This window comes from Pholcus phalangioides, unplaced genomic scaffold (genome assembly GCF_987345545.1).
Source record: "Pholcus phalangioides strain wild (caught in Gottingen) unplaced genomic scaffold, Ppha-v1.0 ptg000017l_1, whole genome shotgun sequence".
NCBI classification, from domain to species: Eukaryota; Metazoa; Arthropoda; class Arachnida; order Araneae; family Pholcidae; genus Pholcus; species Pholcus phalangioides.
Genome location: NW_028301610.1, coordinates 37,447,112 through 37,465,627, shown reverse-complemented (window position 1 = coordinate 37,465,627; position 18,516 = coordinate 37,447,112). Strand labels below are relative to the sequence as shown.

Sequence of the window (18,516 nt, the reverse complement as noted above, 5' to 3'; positions counted from 1 at the left end):
CCTTTCGTGGTTGTATGCTCTTATTTCTGCCCTGATTTCTCTTTCCATCTGGGTCAATCTGATTTTATCGTCTCTCTGTCTGAATCGCTGCCACTTTTTTCTGACTTTGTTTTTTTCCCTAATTTTAGTGAGCAACTCTCTGGATAGGCCGTACTGGTGTTCGCTTACCTTTATTTTGTTCGTACAGTGGTAGATGGCGTTGTTGACTGTTTCTGTGATAAGCGAGATGCTCTCATCGATGATGGCTACTGACGGATCATTAATCGATATTTCAGGAAACTCTGTGAGTTCATTAGAAAAATTAACCCAATCCGTTTTGTAAATAAAAGGGATTTTTCTTGAGATAAGGAAATCTATCTTAATTAGTATAGGGTTATGAGAAGAGTCGACAAGCTCAGGGGAGGAAATAGAGATGGCAGAATCGATGTTTTTTGCAAGAGCAAAATCGATGACAGAGGAAAGATGCAAAGAAAAGGAAGGAAAGTGGGTGGCTTTTTTAGTAGCAATGATATCAACAACATTATTTTGGCAGAAGTGGTAGAGTGCAGTGCCTTTAGTTTGATTATATCTGCAGTTCCATGCCTTATGATGCAGATTCCAGTCACCAGCAATTATTGTGGGAGTGTTTGTATTAAATATGTGGGAGAGGAGATTAAGATCAAGATTGTTATTCGGAGGCTTGTAAATGGAAACGAGGTTAATATTAGTGTTATTAACATGAATAGTTATCCCTACCGCTTCCATAGAATTAGAGTCAATAAGATCCAGGGGATTAAATGGTATATTATTGCGGATGAACGCAGCCACGCCCCCTCCACGATTGTGCAATCGGTCACGCCTTATGCATTGATAACCAGGAATTTTTATCTTTGTGCTTGGGATCAACCAGGTCTCTTGGCAGAGAAAAACATCCACATTATGTTCAAAGAGGGCTTCTGTTAGTTCTCCAATACTTGGTTTTAAGCTGGTTGCGTTCCAAGAAAAAATTGTTAAAGGTCTTGGAGGCGTAAGATCCGTGTTTCGGTTTTGATTACTAATTGTTGTTATTTTTTGATAGGAAGTCTAGCACTTCAGTTAGGCTTCGGAAGATTTCCGAAAGTTTGTTTTCTACCTCTATGGGAGGTTTGACAAGATTAGTGATTTTTTGTGTTGAGAGAAGTATTGATTTGATTTCATAATTTACATTTGTTTCGTGTGGGACAAATTCAAGAGACGGGATTGGTTCCGCGACTTCTGGCTCGATAAAGGAGGGCGGAGCCAGGTTAGTGTTTACATTATGTAGGTTGGGTTCTTCCCTCACGAGATTTTTCTCTACCTTGGCTATCACTTCATGTAGTACTTTTTCCACTTCCTTTTTGTTTTGTTTTTCGATAGATTTTTCAAGTTCAGTTGCGTACTCATGCTGTTTTAGGGAGTATCCCTTGAAGAGTGGGTGTGGTCCTTTCTTGGTGTAATAATTGGAGATTTTTGTGAAAGCAAGAGAGTTGGGCCTTTCAGTAAGGGGCGTGAACGAGTTGCGTCTTGCTAGTGTAGGGGGAGGGGAGACCTCCATGGGGGCGTTTCCCTCTTCCTCATTTGTTTGGGTTTGCTGGCATGGGGGTGTGCGTCTGATTATGTCGGCGAATGTTCGTAAGTTTGTGTTTCTTTGTATTTCTGGATCATTTCTTATTATCGCTGGCAGCGAAGGGATAATTAGTCTTCCTGATTCTTGCGACTGTCTTTTCAGTTTAACTGGACAGGCTCCGTATGTTGAGCAATGCCTCCCATTGCACAAAAAACATTTTTTGAGATTTATGTTGCCTTTGTTTGGGCAGTCACGTCCGCTGTGTAGCTGAGCGCAGAAGGCACAGCGGGGGCGTTCTCGGCAGGATATAGAGCTGTGTCCGAGGCGAAGACAATTACGACATTGCAATGTATTGCGGTTGCCTTTGTACCGCTCTATTTGAACAGGAATGCTTGCTATCTCTGTGATATTAAATATGCCCTTATCTTTAATGGCAAACTCGACGAGATAGAGCGGGTAATCGAAACCTGTACGGTAGTTCTTCATACGGGAAACCTTCATTACTTCATGCCCTTGCGATAATATGTCGTCCGCAATGTCGTCTGGGGGAACATTCACGGGGAGACCCCTGATAACTATCTTTAGATTTTTGTCGTTTTCCAGTTGATAGGTATAGAACCTAAAATTCTTTTCATTGCAGAATCTAGTCACCTTTCTGTAGTCGCTTTCGGAGTAAAATTTGATCGATACCGTTGTTGGTGTTGTTTTTGCGTCTGGGGGGAATTCGCATAGTTTTCTTATTTCGGCGTAATCTTTAAGCCATCTGGGTCCCCATTCTGAGAGTACTATCGGGGGAATGTTTCTATTTTTCTTTTTGTAGGAAACCTTAGAAACCTTCTAAATCGTCATCTTCGATGTCTCCAGCAGTGGGCGTTTCGTCAATGTTTACGTTTCTGATATTGTTTACATTATTGGAGGGGGAGGGGGCCTCGTCAGTCGATCTGCGCTCTGATTGGCTGGTTGGGTCTGATGTTGGTGCTGATGATTTTTGTTGACTTTGAGCATCAGAGGGCATTGTGGGAACGTTGTCTGTGTCAGGGAAGAGCTCGCTAGGCATTATGGGAGCCTGGTTGATGCACGGTATTATGGGTAGGTTACTTTGTGTAAAAGATGTGGCAACGGTTTTCACAAGAGACACGAGAGGATTAGGGTTATCTCCATGGGACTGGGAGCCATCTTGCTCATCAATGGAGTCCTGAGAACTGTCGAGAAAAGCAAAGGGGAATGCGATTGATTTCTTGTCGGGAGATGGGCTCATCTCATGGGGTCTTTTCCTTTTCCTGGATTTTTCCAGTCTTTTGGCAATACTTTCGGGAGATTTGTCAATTTGAGGCGATTTACGAAAATACAAGGCCATAATATGGCAACAAGGGTCTTCTTTGATCTTCTCAAAAAACTCGCACAGTCCCGATACGAAGGGAGCTGCTGTCTCGGTCTTGAAATCCTCATCACTATTCGCATAGTCGCTATATTTTGCAAGAAGGGTATCGAAAAATTCGGACGTATTACATGCTGCCTCCTCGAGGGCTCCTAGATCCGTTTGTTTATCAAAAAAATATCCCAGCCAGGGTTCGACTAATTCTAAAAAATCATTAATATCCCCCTCAAAAAGTTCGGTAAAATTATCACGAATATGCACAAATTTATCAACTATATTTCCGCCTTCAGCGGGGCGGATTGCGGGACAAAACCTGACCATTATGAAAAGCGCATAATTTTAAGTGACTCACCCGAGATAAAAAGCATCAGCCGGAAATGTAACGTCAGAGCATCTAGCGTAGACGGAGAGAGCTTCGTCGAATGTTACCTATGCTATGTGACCACGCGTGTGCCAAATACTAAATGAGCTGAGCTGAGCTGAGCTGAATGGAACTTGATTCGCCGGTCCCGCGGCACAATTTTTGATGGCCGTTCTACCGGTCTTAGCAGTGGGCACAAGAAGTACTTGGCCTATTTTGTTGTGTAAAAGTGTGTGTGATGAATAGTGTGTGCAGCTGTATGTGTAGAAATTTAAGTCAAAATCGGGACTCTAAGCTCGTTTAACAGATTACTTCAGGCAAAATGCCATATCCACAACTGAAAGAGAATTATCATGAGTAGCCAAATACTAAATTTTGTAAGTCAGAATTATAAATTAAATATTGCCTTTATAAAAATTCAACAGTTGAACTTTTTCTATATTTCTTGAGTTTATAGCAAAATATAAAATATATTGTATCAGTATTGAATAAGTAACACACCTAAAAAATTAAAAAATACGTCATTCTGAATGCAACCCATAATTTAAATATATATGGTTTCATACCATTACGAAGCATAACAGATGGCGCTGCTACAAATATAAAACTTAACTTCTACAGTATTTAGAGAGAGAATAGAATCGATTTTATCATCGATACCTTAAGCAAGAATCCCAACTTCCGTCGTCTCTGAGACAAATGACATCATTGGCCAATCTGACGCTATGGATCAATCAGGGTCCCGGAGGAAAAGCTGTCGCTCACAATCTCGACCAATAGGCAGTGGACCATCACCGAAACAATAAACGCATGTCATCAAGATTTCTAGAAAAAATATATCTCTTCGCGTCATAACAATCACACTATAGTGGTCAATATAGCGAATTTAGGAGAAAAAAAATGTTTTCTCGAAAACTAATGAATATTTTTGAAAAATTATTTTTGTTTTACATCAAAAATAGGCATTCACACAGGCTGAGAAGTATAATTGAATAATAATAACGTTTGCTAATTTTAAAACTACTTTGGCACGATTACTACGTTTTCTACATTTTTGCAATTCTTTCCATTTCAATAAAGTATTTACTTATTTCTAATTAATCTTTCCAGCTTTTACTGATGTTTTCTACTTTCCTGATTAACTGTCTCCAAAATAATAATGCATCACTCATATTTATCACGAATAATATTTAAAAAAATATAATAATACCAAAGCACATTCTAAACAAAATATTGCCGTGAGAAAACTTGGGGGAAACACTTAATTGAAGTTTAATGTGTAAAAAATCAACATTTTCACTCAAAAAAATAATAATTTATTCTCTTATAACACAAAACATTAAAAATAAACAGTGCAAATAAAAAAAAAATCTATGATTTGTGGGCTTGATTACCCATTGAACATTTAAAATCGCCATGCTGAATTTTTGTAGAGGAAACGTGTCGGGGTCTTGTTACCATATCTCCACTTTTTTGATAAGAAACTGATGAAACATTTAATTTTCAGACGAAACTTACTATTCTTGACTTCCAGGCTATGTTAAAATTTTGACTTTTCATCAATATATTGGATTAACCCTTACAGGACCATGAGGTTGCTAACAGAGTACAGCCCCCGCGAATGCTTTATCATTGGCGCCAATTGATTTGACAGTTCTTTTTTTTCCCTCTAAACGTTCCCGTTTACGTAATTGCGTTCGGCATACATTCTATTTTGACATTCTGTGTAAAAAATGCAGATAAGGTTATAAATACGACAATCACCAATTTTAAAATGTTTTCCTTAGTCGTAAAAGGGTTAACAGGTCTGCTGACTTTTTAAAAGGCAAGCTCAACCCAGGGCCGTCTTGAGAATATCATGGGTCCCCGGGCCAAGTGGTTTTTCGGAGGTTCTACCTGATAAATCCTAGAAAATTTGAACCGGATCTCATTTTTGCGAGGCCCCTCTTCTCTTGAGGTGCCCGGGTGGGCCTATGCCTTAAGACTGCGCTGGCTCAACCCACCATTAGCGCGAATAACGTCAAACAACTCTAGACGAGTCACACATAAGGCCGTTTCAAAAATTTCTTACGTTAAAAGGGGTGGCTACGAATAATGTAAAACGTTCACCAATAATGTGTGAAACATCCGAAAAAACATTTCACGATTGAACAAAGTTAAACTTTTTTTTATAACTCACTTTTTGTACTCAAAACTGCTCAAAAATAAGCCAAACTTTAAGGACGAATTGCGAAAATTATTTCCTCTACTCGAAGCTTGGAAGATAACGAATCGAAAAGAGCAGAGAACTAAAAATGAATAGCAAAAAGAATTTCATAGTTCCATTCAAACGCAACCGAGTAACAACCTAAGAAAGTTCAGCTTTTTATCACATTTTCGGCGAAAGCCTCATCTGAGTGAGTCATTACCCTCCCCTTCGATCCCCCCCGATGTAAACAAATACCACCCCAAGATGCACCAGACATTTCTCTATACATCCATATGAATTTTTTCTCCGAAGCAAGAACTTCATTTTTTATTTTTTTTCCAGCTAATTTCCCGATTTGGACCACTGTGCGGCGTCCCTATTAACGTACAAAAAATTTCAAATTTGTGGAAAATATTGCGGATTTTCCCAATAACGACTGACCTTTGAGAAATTTTCTCATTGACGTTAGCCTGCCTGGCCTTCTGTAAACCGTTGAAATAGCTCTGATGACCACAGGTCTCAGCGAATTTTCTTGCATTCCGCATGTAGAGAAGATGTACTCACTCACTCTCTCTCCACTTGTTAATACAAGATATACGGAAAAACTGGCTAATTTTGTAGATATACTGATATCATTCAGTATCTCTACAAAATTAACCAGTTTTTCCGTATATCTTGTAATTCAATTTCTGTTTTCTAGATATGCAGACTCTCATGGGATTCCTCTAAAATTTTTCGCCCATTATTTTTGAATGACATTTTCCTCGAAAACGGAGAGCAAAATATATTCGAATATTTTTTCAATGATAAAACTGATAACAAAAGATAAATTTATAACCTACCTTACATGTACCAGTTTTGAGAGTGAAAACACACTACCACAAAATAAAAAATCTAAATTTTTATACGTTCCCCCGTCCTCTAATTTCCAATTAGAAAGTTGTTGCCCTGTATCTCCTGAGGCCAACAGAAAAAAAAAACTCCATGTTTCTAAGTGCAATTTTCGCTAAGATATTTGAATTCAAAAACGGAGAAAACAGCAAAAACTAACGGACAATGCTCAGCATTAGAATTAAAAAATAGAAGTCACTGGTCTGTGAGAATTTTCGAATTTGTTTTAGTAAAAATACCTTTTTTAGTTTTTTCTGCCATCATATGTCTATTTTCACATTTTGTTATGTTTATTCGTGAATTTTAGGGACCATAAGCAGGCGAAATTGGATATTTTTAAGAGTGAGAACTTCAAAAAAGCATTGCTGTTTTTAAAAAAATCTTCAACTTTTATTTTTATTGTGATCGGAACCCCCCCAGACCCATTCAAACCTAAATAGGCGTAAGCGCCCGAGAGATACAAAAATTGGTGTTGGGCATAGAAAGTGGCAAAGAGACTTCTCTCATGTCTGCTATACATACTTTTCAGATTATAATCCACCAAAACTATAGTTGACATATATCCATTTTGTGATCTCTCTGAAGGGATTTTCGATCCTCCAGATCTATCCAAAAAATTGATTAACAATGAATAAATATTAATGAATAAAAAAAAATTAATTATATGAACTTTATTATTTAACTCAGCAGTTCTGAACCGGTGCCCTAAGGGCTCCGTGGAAGTCGCTCGAGGAAAATAAAAAAAAAGTTGAAAAAATAATTATTAATATTTTTGCATAGTAAAAATAAGTCAGCAACTTTGATGAATAAATAAAAAATAGACCTACGGGGCTCCCCGCCATGGAAATTATATACAGGAAAGGGCTCCGTGGGTCAAAAAATGTTGAGAACCGCTGATTTAACTGAACCTCTTCCCGAGGCGAGTTTACTGGACCCAGAATAGATGGGACAAATAATATAAATTCGAGCTCTCTCTCCCTCTTCTTCATACTTTATGGCAGGGATGGCCAACCACTGACCGCAGTCTGCCCCGACAAGGTAAATATAAGTTATCAAATTAAAATTAACAATTTACAACATTTAAATAAAATTTGTGATTATTATCCGAACTATTCTTATTCTAATAACGGAAAATTACTCTATTCATTATCATTAGCGGCGAAAATAATTTGCTATACGTTATCGCATACTTCCTTTTCAAGCAAACAAACCTATATGCAGAGTGCATAGCATTCGGTCATTTTCTGCACACGAGGGCCAAACAAACCTATATGCAGAGTGCATAGCATTCGGTCATTTTCTGCACACGAGGGCTAATTAGACCGGGACCTACAATTTATTGCCGATTCCGAACGGCAGGCTTGTTTTTATACTCATTGAGAAGGTTGGTGCGCTAAGCTCTCGATGGGATACTCCCTTCGGTAACAATTTTTACTGCGGTCATGTCGCCAAACTTTCCTGACCCCTGTGTCAGGAAAGTTTTTTGACAAGGATGAACCGTGTATCAAACTCGTAACACGTCTAAACATCCTTTAGGCGAGTATCTTATCGACCTGAGCTACCGCGCCCGGGTGCATGGCAAACAGAGAGTATGACATTTTACTGGCGAACCATTGATCCTAAAGATATATTTCTAATTAGAAAAAGTTTCCAAACAACGTGTGTTACTCAAATGTGTCATTCGTGTTCCAAGGGGTATTATAGTTATTGAAATAAAGAAAGTAAATTTTTATAGTCCTCGTGTGTCCCAAAATCCAATTAGAAAGTTGTTGCCCTGTCTTTTCTGATGCCAACGGAAAAAATTCCACGTTTGTAAGTGCAATACTCACTAGATACTGCATTCGAATTCGAAAAACGGAGGAAAGTTGGGAAAAAACAGCTTTACATGCGGAAAAATCACAACTTTTTAATTGGGTTTTGGGGCACACGGGGACTGTATAAAAAGATATTTTTATTTAATAACTATACTACTCCTTGAAACATGACATATTTGAGTAACACACATTGTTTGGAAACTTTTCTAATTAGAAATATACCTCTAGGATCTCCGGTTTGCTATGCACCCTGTATATAAAATAACGTCTTGACTGACTGACTCATCAACACCCTGAAAACAGCATCATCATGAAATTTGGTCAGAAGTTTCGTTTTATGATGTAAAGACGAACTAAGGAGTTTTTTGAAATTCGACCCCTAAAGGGGGTTCAAAGGTAACACAGAAATCCCGCCGAGCCGAAATCACTGAAGTTACGAACATGAAATTTGGTCAGTATCTCTGCAGCGTAATGTAGACTCACTGATAGGGGATTTTTCTAAATTCAACCCCGTAATGGGGGTGGGGTTCGATGGTTATACGGAGCAATTTTCACTGAGCCGAAATCGTCGAAGCCTTAAATATCAAATTTAGTCTCAGGCGGGATTTCTGAAAATTCTCATCCCCAAGGGGGGGCACAAGAGGTTTAGATGTTACATGGGGAATCATCGCCGAGTAATTTTCAGATTACCAGATCCACGCGAGTAAAGCCACGGGTAACAGCTAGTTGCTCATAAAGTTTGGCACATGGGCAATTTTTTTCGTATTTTTTCCACCATCTCGTTTGGCAAATTGCCTACTGTCTCGAAATAATAATTTAAGAAAAATTGGAACAACTGCTTCATTTGTGAAATCCAAACAATGAATGGATTTGATGGAATAATTTGCAGGAAACTAATTTTTGGTGCATTACATCTTTCCGAGAACGCTATCACATCAATAATGAATGTCTATGAAGGATGAAAGGGAATACAATGCCCACAGTGCAAAAGTTTAGCGACTAAATTGTCCGTGATTTGCCATATATCGGGTTTATAAGTACTTTTCGGGTGTCTCTCCTTTTACTGGTGCAGCTAATACATGATGCTGCAGCTAACCGTTATATTGGCTCTTTTGAACAAAGGATTTAGCGCTAAACACTTGCTTTATGATAACCCTGTTTCCAGATACTTTATTGGCAAACCTGAGAATCTAAACTGCTTTTACTTCTTTATACGTGAACGTTTTTTCCCTCCCGTCGATTTGACGAGTAAAAAAAACTATAGTATAAAGTACAACACCCTTCCGCGCGAGTAAACCACGCCCACTCTTATCATCGTTGTGAGGAAAAGAAATGAACGGGTTCAGAATTGGCGATTTCTATGTCCCACATCCAATCACTACGCGGTATTTGAGAGCCAATCAGGAAGTTTCTACGCCAAAATAAGAAGAAACGAAATAGGATGCTGTGTTTCAAGATGTGGCAAACTTGCTTGGTAGTCTGAATGGCGTTTATGGCAAACAGTGCAGAGGCCTTCTTTCTCTAGGAGGTGATGACTATGTTCGCACCGTTAGGCAAGATTTCCGTAATCGAGATGCACGCAAAGTTTACCTTTAGTTTTTAATGCCGGAGGTAAAGCACACCATGTTACAAAATAGAAATTTTACAGGAGAGCCGTTTAAAGATTTTTTTAGTACGTCTCTCTGGAGATCGCTTGTTTGATATAAAGTAAATATAACTCTGATATTTCTTGAAGTAGGTCTTAGTGTCCAATACCTCTGTTATGTCACGAAAGTACAGCAAATTACCAGCGTTTTTTCAATATTGACAAAAATGGACATAGTGCCCTTTACCTTCGGCATACAGATGTATTTAATAATATTATATTTCACCACTAATCACGAGATTAGGGCATTGTTTCCAAACCGCGAATGTGGCGAGATAGGGGAAAGTAAGCGTTGGGAGCCGACCCATTTCTTGGTTAGTTGTAGATTGATTGCTTGCGGTAAACCGCTGCATTCACTGCATGCATATATATATATATGCATTTGATCCCATACACCCATTTGATCTTTTTATCATTTTTGTCTCACCACGGTCATTTTCTGCACACGAGGGCTAATTAGACCAGTCGTGGCCCAGGCGCTGTCCCATAAGCCCTTTACCCCGAGGGTTTGGACCAAAGGGAAAATTAGACCGGGACCTACAATTTATTGCCGATTCCGAACGGCAGGCTTGTTTTCATACTCATCGAGAGGTTAGTGCGCTAACCCCTCGTTAATTATCGTTGTAGACAGTTTGAATATTTGCGCTATTTCCTATCGGAGAGGAATTCAGGAGGGACTAAAGAAAATATCGTTATAGCCAGTATCGCTAACACGGGTTTCGCGGTACACGGCAAAAATACATGGTCCAGAAAAAAACCGTACCAATTTCTTTTCTCAAATATTTTTTAGTACTGCGGCGGCGGCTCACCGCAGACTGTGGTGCACAGTCGCTAAAAACGAAGACTGCACCAAAAAACCCGATGAATTGTACGTTATCGAACACGATAACTTTACTCTTAAGTGCCGGAGCATATTGCTTGATGTGTAATTTAAAGTGCAAAATTAAGAGAGAGTGTCTATTTTCACAAAAAGTACTGAGCAAAGGTACTAATAATGCCACCGAAGAAGTATGCAAATATTCAGTATAAATAGTACGTGAGGGCGGAGCTGTGACCACGAAGGGGACGATAAGGGAAGCAATCCAAGTCAGTGAGTGCTTCAGGGGCCTGTTTGAGGGAAGAATTTAGTCTTACGAAGAATTACTAGGCTGACAATATTTCCTCGTGAGAAATACGGGAAATTGGAATTCCAAATAGGGTAAAATACGGGACATCGCCAATTATCGCCAAGAATGAACAAAGTTGCCAAGTATTGCTGAAATTACGGATAAATCGCAATGGCGGGAAACGAAGCATTACAGCGAATTACAGTGGATTAAAATGCATTCCACGAAATAAAACGTTCACCAAGACATATGTGGGAGATTAGTGTTCTTATTTATAGCTGTAATTATAATTTATGATTTGAAAAATAATTTCAATCTTTCCCTTCAATAAAGAATAAAAATCCAAGTAGGCGTCATGTAAAAAACGAGGAAAACCGGGACTATCACGGGACGTATGGTCACCGCCGCAGACATGGAGGCTAGAAAAGAAAATTTTCGGAAATGCACGAGAGCTGAAATCTTCAATGTGAAGATGGACTTTCTTTAATGATTAATGTCACGTCACTGTTTTCAGAATAAACATTTATTACGACGACACATAATTATCTTGGTTAATAAAAAAAGACAAATTTTGAACCTCATGCTTTCGTGTTTAGTGATTCTCTCTGCTGTTGTTTTCCAGACAGTCTTCTCCAGTCATGGAGGAAAGAATAACAGGTGGTGACATCAGGCACGAAAATTGAAGCCGTTGTGGCAACCCTATGGGATGACAAGTAAGCCCAAACAAACCGCTCTTTTCCCTATACTTAACATGTGTTTTGCCGGATCGAATTCTCTTAAAATATTAATATCTAAATAAATTTAAGCACCATGACTGTTTAATGCGTCTTCAGGTAATCTACATGATTCAATAATGGGAAAAGATAAAACCTTATCCTTGTATAAGGGGTTTTTATATTTTTAATTTATTTTTGAAAGGGGAAGATCATTTTTTACTCTCAACTCGTCATACGTTTTTAGTTCAGTGCCTTCAATTTATTTAAAAAATTCGATGTATCACAAATCATATTCCCATGTCTATGGAAATATGATTAATTAAAATAATATGAAGCTCCAATAAAATGCAATTTTCATAATTTTTTCTTTTAACTGTTTATTTTGCCTTTTTGTTTCGTTCATCATTATCACAGATCCGGGACATTTCGAAAGTGTTTCAGGCCCGTAGGCGCTCGTCTTAAGCTTTACATGAGGAATTTTTATTTCTGAATCAATCCTGAGGTGCTCGATCACCTTCTGACAGGGACGTAGCTGGGATTTTTGACACCCGGGGCAAAGAGCATTTTGCCGCCCCATGCCTCAAAGTACTGGAAGTGCTAGAGCATCCTCCGCCACTGTGTATTTATGGTTTTGCTGCCTGTAGGCTGTACAAATTTCGCCACCCTTCTTCCGTTCCACTCTCACATTCTTGAATACGTATGATTGAAATATATGCCGCCCATCCGAACCTTCCGCTATGTAGATGTAGATTGAGAAAAAAATATTAAAAATAAAAACCTTTTCTTACGAGCCGCGATAAGTCATCTTTCTGGCCTATAGTATTTAGGAAAATAATCATTTGGGCTGTTTTTTTCCCCCTCTTCATTTTATACCTATGGGGTCATTCAAATATTACGTCAGCATCGAGGGGGTTTCGGATTTGCTGACAAGGGGAGGGGGGGGGGGGGTGTTTGAAGGTTGCTTACGTCATCAACCACCCTTTTTGAAGATATGAATTATTCAATGCTGCTGACGAAATTTTGCTGACAGAGGGGGGGGGGTCAAAAATGGCCAAAAATCTGCTTACGTAATACTTGAATGGCCTCTATTACTTTGCTTTTAAAATGGTATATGTACGAAAATTTGAAAAAAAAAAAAAAAAACAGTTTCGAATTGAATTTGAAATCTAAAATTGTCTGTGCTCGAGTTTTTGTTGTTCTACCTGGACTGGAACTATTTCTATAATATTTTAATATAAACAGCTGAAAGGCATTATGTGCGCTAATGTTTTGCATATATAATGTTTTTCGCAAAAAAAAAAAAAGTCAGATTTTTTCAAACACCGCGTGCTCGTTCAAGTGTCTTTAAACATTGTGTCTCTCTCAGTACTGAGGTATTACATGCTTTGGCATAATTTTTTTAAAATTAAAATGCCGAGAAGGAATTTTGGGGCACAAGATATGGGTAAATTTTGGTTATTTTTGCAAAAGGTTCCATGTTGTTGAAGTTAATATTCAAAAACAAATTACTAAAATTGTAAAAGCTCTCGTTCAATTGTATAAATATATCCACAGAATTTGAGGGGGGAAAAATCGAGTCCCTAAAGTGAATGGAAAAATTTTTAAATGATTTTTTAAAACGGGGATGTTTCTCATAGGAAAGCATGGGAAGCCACGGTTTGTTTGGGCTTACTTGGTTCCTTTAATAGAGCGATCACTGGCTTCATCTGGCAACCCAGATTAACCATGCTTTCTCAACGGACGCGCTGGTCGCGTCACCTCCTGTTATTCTTTCCTCCATGGTCTCCAGTAGCCGTGATCACCTGATACTCTTGAGGTCGTCTCCATGGGACGCTACACTATCACCCTCCATCCCACCCCCGTCTATGCCACGTCCACTCCACGAAATGTTGCGCAACTTGTTGCAAGTTTTCTATCCGAGATGGATTACAAAAAAAAAACCCGATTATTTTGTTGCGCAATGCGTGTTGCGGGACTATATATGAGTACGGACGTGTTCTGCAACTTGTTGCTCAACTTTTCAAAGTTGCAGAACACGTCCACTCTTATACAAAGTTGAGCAACATGTTGCTGAGTGTGGACATACCTTAAGAGAACTGGATATGGTTAGTATTCAGAATTTTTATGGAAAACATTTATGGTAGCAAATGCAAACGTGAAATTTTAACTATCACCAACCTTAGTTCATAAAATGCAAAGCATACTGAAACTTTTTTCCTATTTTCTAAGGAAAAAAATTAAAAAAGGGGGAAAAACGATAATTTGCTTTTTATTACTGCAGTTATACCCATTATTTTTAAAGATTGAAATAATGGAGAAAAATGAATTAAAAATATACGTAGTAGAAATTGGCAATCTTTTTATTCTTTGGTCGGAATGTATTCATACATCGTCATTAATTATACACAATTTACTTGATTTTACAACGTAATTCAAGTTTAAACAATTTCTAGATACAGGGCGCCCATAATTAAAAGACCCTATTTTAAAGTAGCCTACAGGCGAAACCAGTCATCAGAAAAGTGTGAAGGTTTGTGGAGGATTTCATGAAATGATGGGAATTTGTTTCGGGGGGGGGGGGGGGGTGAGTAGTTGCACATGTCCCCACCAGAAGGCATTTCACTTTGAATACCTGTAGTAAATATGTAAATTTATGTGATGGCAAGCAGCAACTGTTATAAAACCTACAAATATTCGCAGAGTAGTTGTTTTTCAACGTGTTTGCTGCTCACAATGACGATAAATTTACGAGATCGCACTTTCTAGGTCAAATTGTTTCACCAAAACAGGAATTCCGCAGTAACTACTCTACGGAAGTATCGAACGTGGAAGAAGATTGAAAAGATCCAATGAATGTTAAAAACCTTCGGAGTATGAATTTGAAACCACAGGATCGTTGGCTGTTCGTCCCGCAAGAGGAAGAAAACCCGTTTCTATAGACGCAGTACAAGAGGTTTCGCTACAGGTGGAAGCGCACAGAGCTTCAAATTCTCGTGGTAGCACTAGTAACAGGCGTGGGATGGGCCACGTTCAACTGTCCATAAGATCAAGCGTAATATCCTCCGATATTATCGTTAAAAAATTTCACTTGTGCAGCGATTGCTTCCACATAATGACGTCGTTCGGCTCCGGTTCTCACTGCAGTTTCTGGCTCGCGTTGAGGTCGATTCAGATTAGCCTTGGTATATGCTCTAGAGTCTAGACCAGCGATTCCCAACGTGGCGTTAACGCCCTCTTGGGGCGATGGAAAGTTCCAAGGGGGCGATAGAAGCTACGGGTATAACATAGGATCCTATGAGTTAGATTGCGTTGGGGGCGATGGGATAAAAAGGGTCGGGGAAACTGCTCTAGACAAACGAAGCGCATTTTCACTTGGATGGTGCAATCAATACTCACAACTGCCGAATTTGGGAACCAGAAAATCCACACGCTATCTTAGAGGTTCCGCTGCATTCACCAAAAGTGACGGTATGGATTTACTGCATCATTTATTCTCGGTCCCTACTTCTACGAGGAGTTACGTTCCACAAGTCCAGTGACATGTTCGATCACCGGGAAGCGATATGCATTGCTGTTACAGAACGAAATTGTTCCGGCTCTGCAAGCAGAATAGTCCAAGCAAGCTCTTGGTCCACAGAATATTTTTATATCAAGGTTTCACTGTATTCAACCCATAAGATATATAGTTAAAACGCAAAAAATAATAATGCACATGCCACCTGGATTGCAGAGGGGTTCATGATATCGAGGACAGACAAAGTCCAAGTCCCTATATCAACGTGACATGAAACTATCATGAAGATACTATACAGTGGATTCCGATAACATTTCTAAAAGAAAAACATTCATGGAGAGACTGTCAGTGGGAAAATGCTTTAAATTGGAAATCTTGAGTATTAGTAAAAGTTGGGACAATGAAAATAAGTCACACTAAGCAGGAAAACATTTTAAGGGAAAACGTTATAAGCGGGGTAAACTGTAAATTATTCACAGTTGAATATGAGAAAAAGAAAATTAGGTGTCAGTCTTGTTTTCTATATTCCAGTCACTTTATTCTCTGATAAAACAGGATATTCGCCTGGCGCTGGAACACTTTGCTGGCAGATTGAAGAAACTATCACTAATGTAGTACCATTTGCGTCCAGTACTTAAGAGCTCACTGGATGTTGCAGTGCTGTTGTTTTTCTATGGAAACTTTGACATCTTTCCAGGAAATTTTCTGCATTACAGTAATTGGTGAACCAGGCATTAAAAAGCCAGGTTTGCTTGATTACCATCAATTTTTATATATGAAATTTAATGGCCTGAAGATAATCTGCCACTGTGTTCAAATCACCATGCAGAGTGTATGAGACTTCATTTGGTAACTCCAGACACATATGAGGCGATTTCTGCAAAGTAAAGAACAATCAAATTTCCAAAAAGAGTAATCTGATAGATAAACTTGTGAATCCCTAATAATGCAAATAAATTACTGGGGGGGGGGGGGTGAGAAGGGTAAAAGACAATTATTTCATAGCTGGAATCCAAAATTTGATGCCTAATTATACTACAACTGTAATCAGATTTTTGGGGCAACAAGGCTATTAAAGGTTGGAGTTCGTACTGAAAGTTTCTCCAACTGTAAGGACTAGCATCACCACAGGAGGCATTTGAGGATCTTAAAGGGTAAGATTGAAGCTAAATAAGATATTTTTCAGATCTCAGACCATGTTTGGGGAAAGGCTAGGCTTGGATTACTGTTAGCTGAATATGGTTCCCTGTCTGCAGGAAACAACCCTATTGGTCCATAGGATACAATTACCTGATTGGTAGTTACTCTTTGCTGCACAAATGGAAAGGCACAGGTTCCTGCTGTTCAATGCAGGGATCTAAATTTGACCCAACTTGATAACTCTTCCCTTCTCTATAGTCGAGCAGTTTGGATGTTTACGCATATCTATCATCACTCTTCAAACACAAGTAAAGAAAGTCTTCGCTCACCAGTAACAGTGTCCCTCTCAATTTGATTACATGATCTTTAATGAATGCATGTTCAATCACAGCAGACTTCTGTTTACCCTAACCTTCATTCATTGTTTCTTCAATTTTGTCACTACCAATCTTTTTGTAATGCCAAAGAGGATCAATAGGGACATTCTCGACAGTATAGATAACTGGGAACATTCATAACAGACCGGAGGACGATCGTGTCATACAATTTCATCAGCCATGCATATTTAGCAAACACTGATCTACCACAGCAGGCCGGTTCAATCTAACCAAGCAGAATGCATAATTGTAGACCAAGATATATTCAGTTTCAAAGCTATTGCACTTCAAGATCTGAAAATACCTCAGGACAATGCTAACCATTAGAGCAGGGATTCTCAACTGGTGCTCGCGAAGCCCCAAGGGCTCAGTGTGCACCTCCCAGGGGCTCTGCGGCGACTCGAGAAAAATAATATAAATCAGTAAATTTTATAAATAAATAAAATAAGCCTACAAAGTTCTGCCATAAAAATTATGTATAAAAAAGGGCTCCTCGAGTCAAACAGGGCTCCGCCATAGAAATTATATACTGGATAGGGCTCCACAAGTCAAAAAAAGTTGAGAACCACTGTGTTAGAGTATAGAAAAAATATGGATGCAAACTCTAACATACAACAACCTCGCCACTTGAAAATTTTTTATTTTTCAGACGAAGGCTGCGAAAACTTGATCATATGGTTAGCAATCACTGGGGCTAGAATCTTTGTGACCAAAAAAATTATAGAAAATGCTGAATAAAAAATACATTTATGGCCTAAAAAACTCTAAAAATATGCCCTCATTAACTGAAAATTGACCTTATGAAGTAAAAAAAAAAATACCAAAAAGTTTTGTAGTATTTCCAAGTAACATTAGCTTCATCAAAACGTGAGAGAGAGGAATATTAATGAAATTAATACTACAGTAAAACTTCAATATGTTGTCACTCGCGTTATCCAAAAATTATGATGGTGATGGTTTAAGCGGAGTGATGACCTAAGCAAAGTGCCATCAGTTTATTTTGAAAATAATCAACTTCAAGCAAAATGCATTTATTAAAATACAGTAAAACCTCGATAAGTAGTCACCTCAAGTTATCGAAAAATTATGACACTTAAGCGGAGTGCCGTCAGTTTCAATGTGCAATGTTGTGAAAATCGTAAATTTAAAGTAATATGAAATTTATTAAAGTATGAATCAAAATAACAATATTAATAAACTTTATAGATCACGAAAGAAAAAATAATAGCAATTTTTTACCTCCTATTACTTAAATTATTGTGGTAAAATGTACTGTACACTTTGATTTATACCAGTAATTTTTAATTTAGACTAACAGAGCAACTGTTAAATCTTTAGACTAAGTATTTTCAAGTAGCTATATAAGTAGCTTTTCTTCATAATAGAACTCTATTTCACATTAATTTTACATAGACATCAAATTTAATTTTAGTGTTTGAATTCTTCATCAGTAGTTCATGATACAACTACAAAGTAATCTCGAACACTTTTTACTTGGTGGAGGGGCCCTGGGCAGGGAAAAGTAAACAGAAGATATCAACTTGGGAAAGAATGTTATTTTTTTTAACAAAGATATTTTGTTTAAATTTCATGCCCTAAATTAGTAGAGACCATGCTTGCTATGATTATTCATTATCCGTGCCCGTTGCACTTTGACTTGATTAATTTGATTCTTCGATTTACATAATTTTTGATTTCCTTGCACGATGTATAATCTTTGACATATCAATAAATTTTGGTTTTGCAGGAGATGCCCTGGTTCTCTCCCCCTTAGGGGTCGAAGTGCTTACGTTGCTTCTTGCGACAGAGCCTGGGTGTCTCG

The 18,516-nt window shown here is 38.3% G+C and overlaps 1 long non-coding RNA gene across 5 annotated transcripts in view; it reads right to left on the bottom strand.

The window, feature by feature from the left end:
- Positions 1-14,000: 14,000 nt before the first annotated feature.
- Positions 14,001-18,516, bottom strand: part of LOC149072994 (uncharacterized) — a 49,594-nt gene continuing 45,078 nt past the window's right edge. For 3 of the 5 annotated variants that reach the window (XR_016194444.1, XR_016194447.1, XR_016194446.1), the window contains one exon: positions 14,066-16,054. This is a non-coding gene — a long non-coding RNA (uncharacterized LOC149072994). Of the gene's footprint in view, positions 16,055-18,516 lie in introns of all 5 variants that reach the window. The other 2 variants (XR_016194445.1, XR_016194443.1) reach the window with 1 other exon arrangement.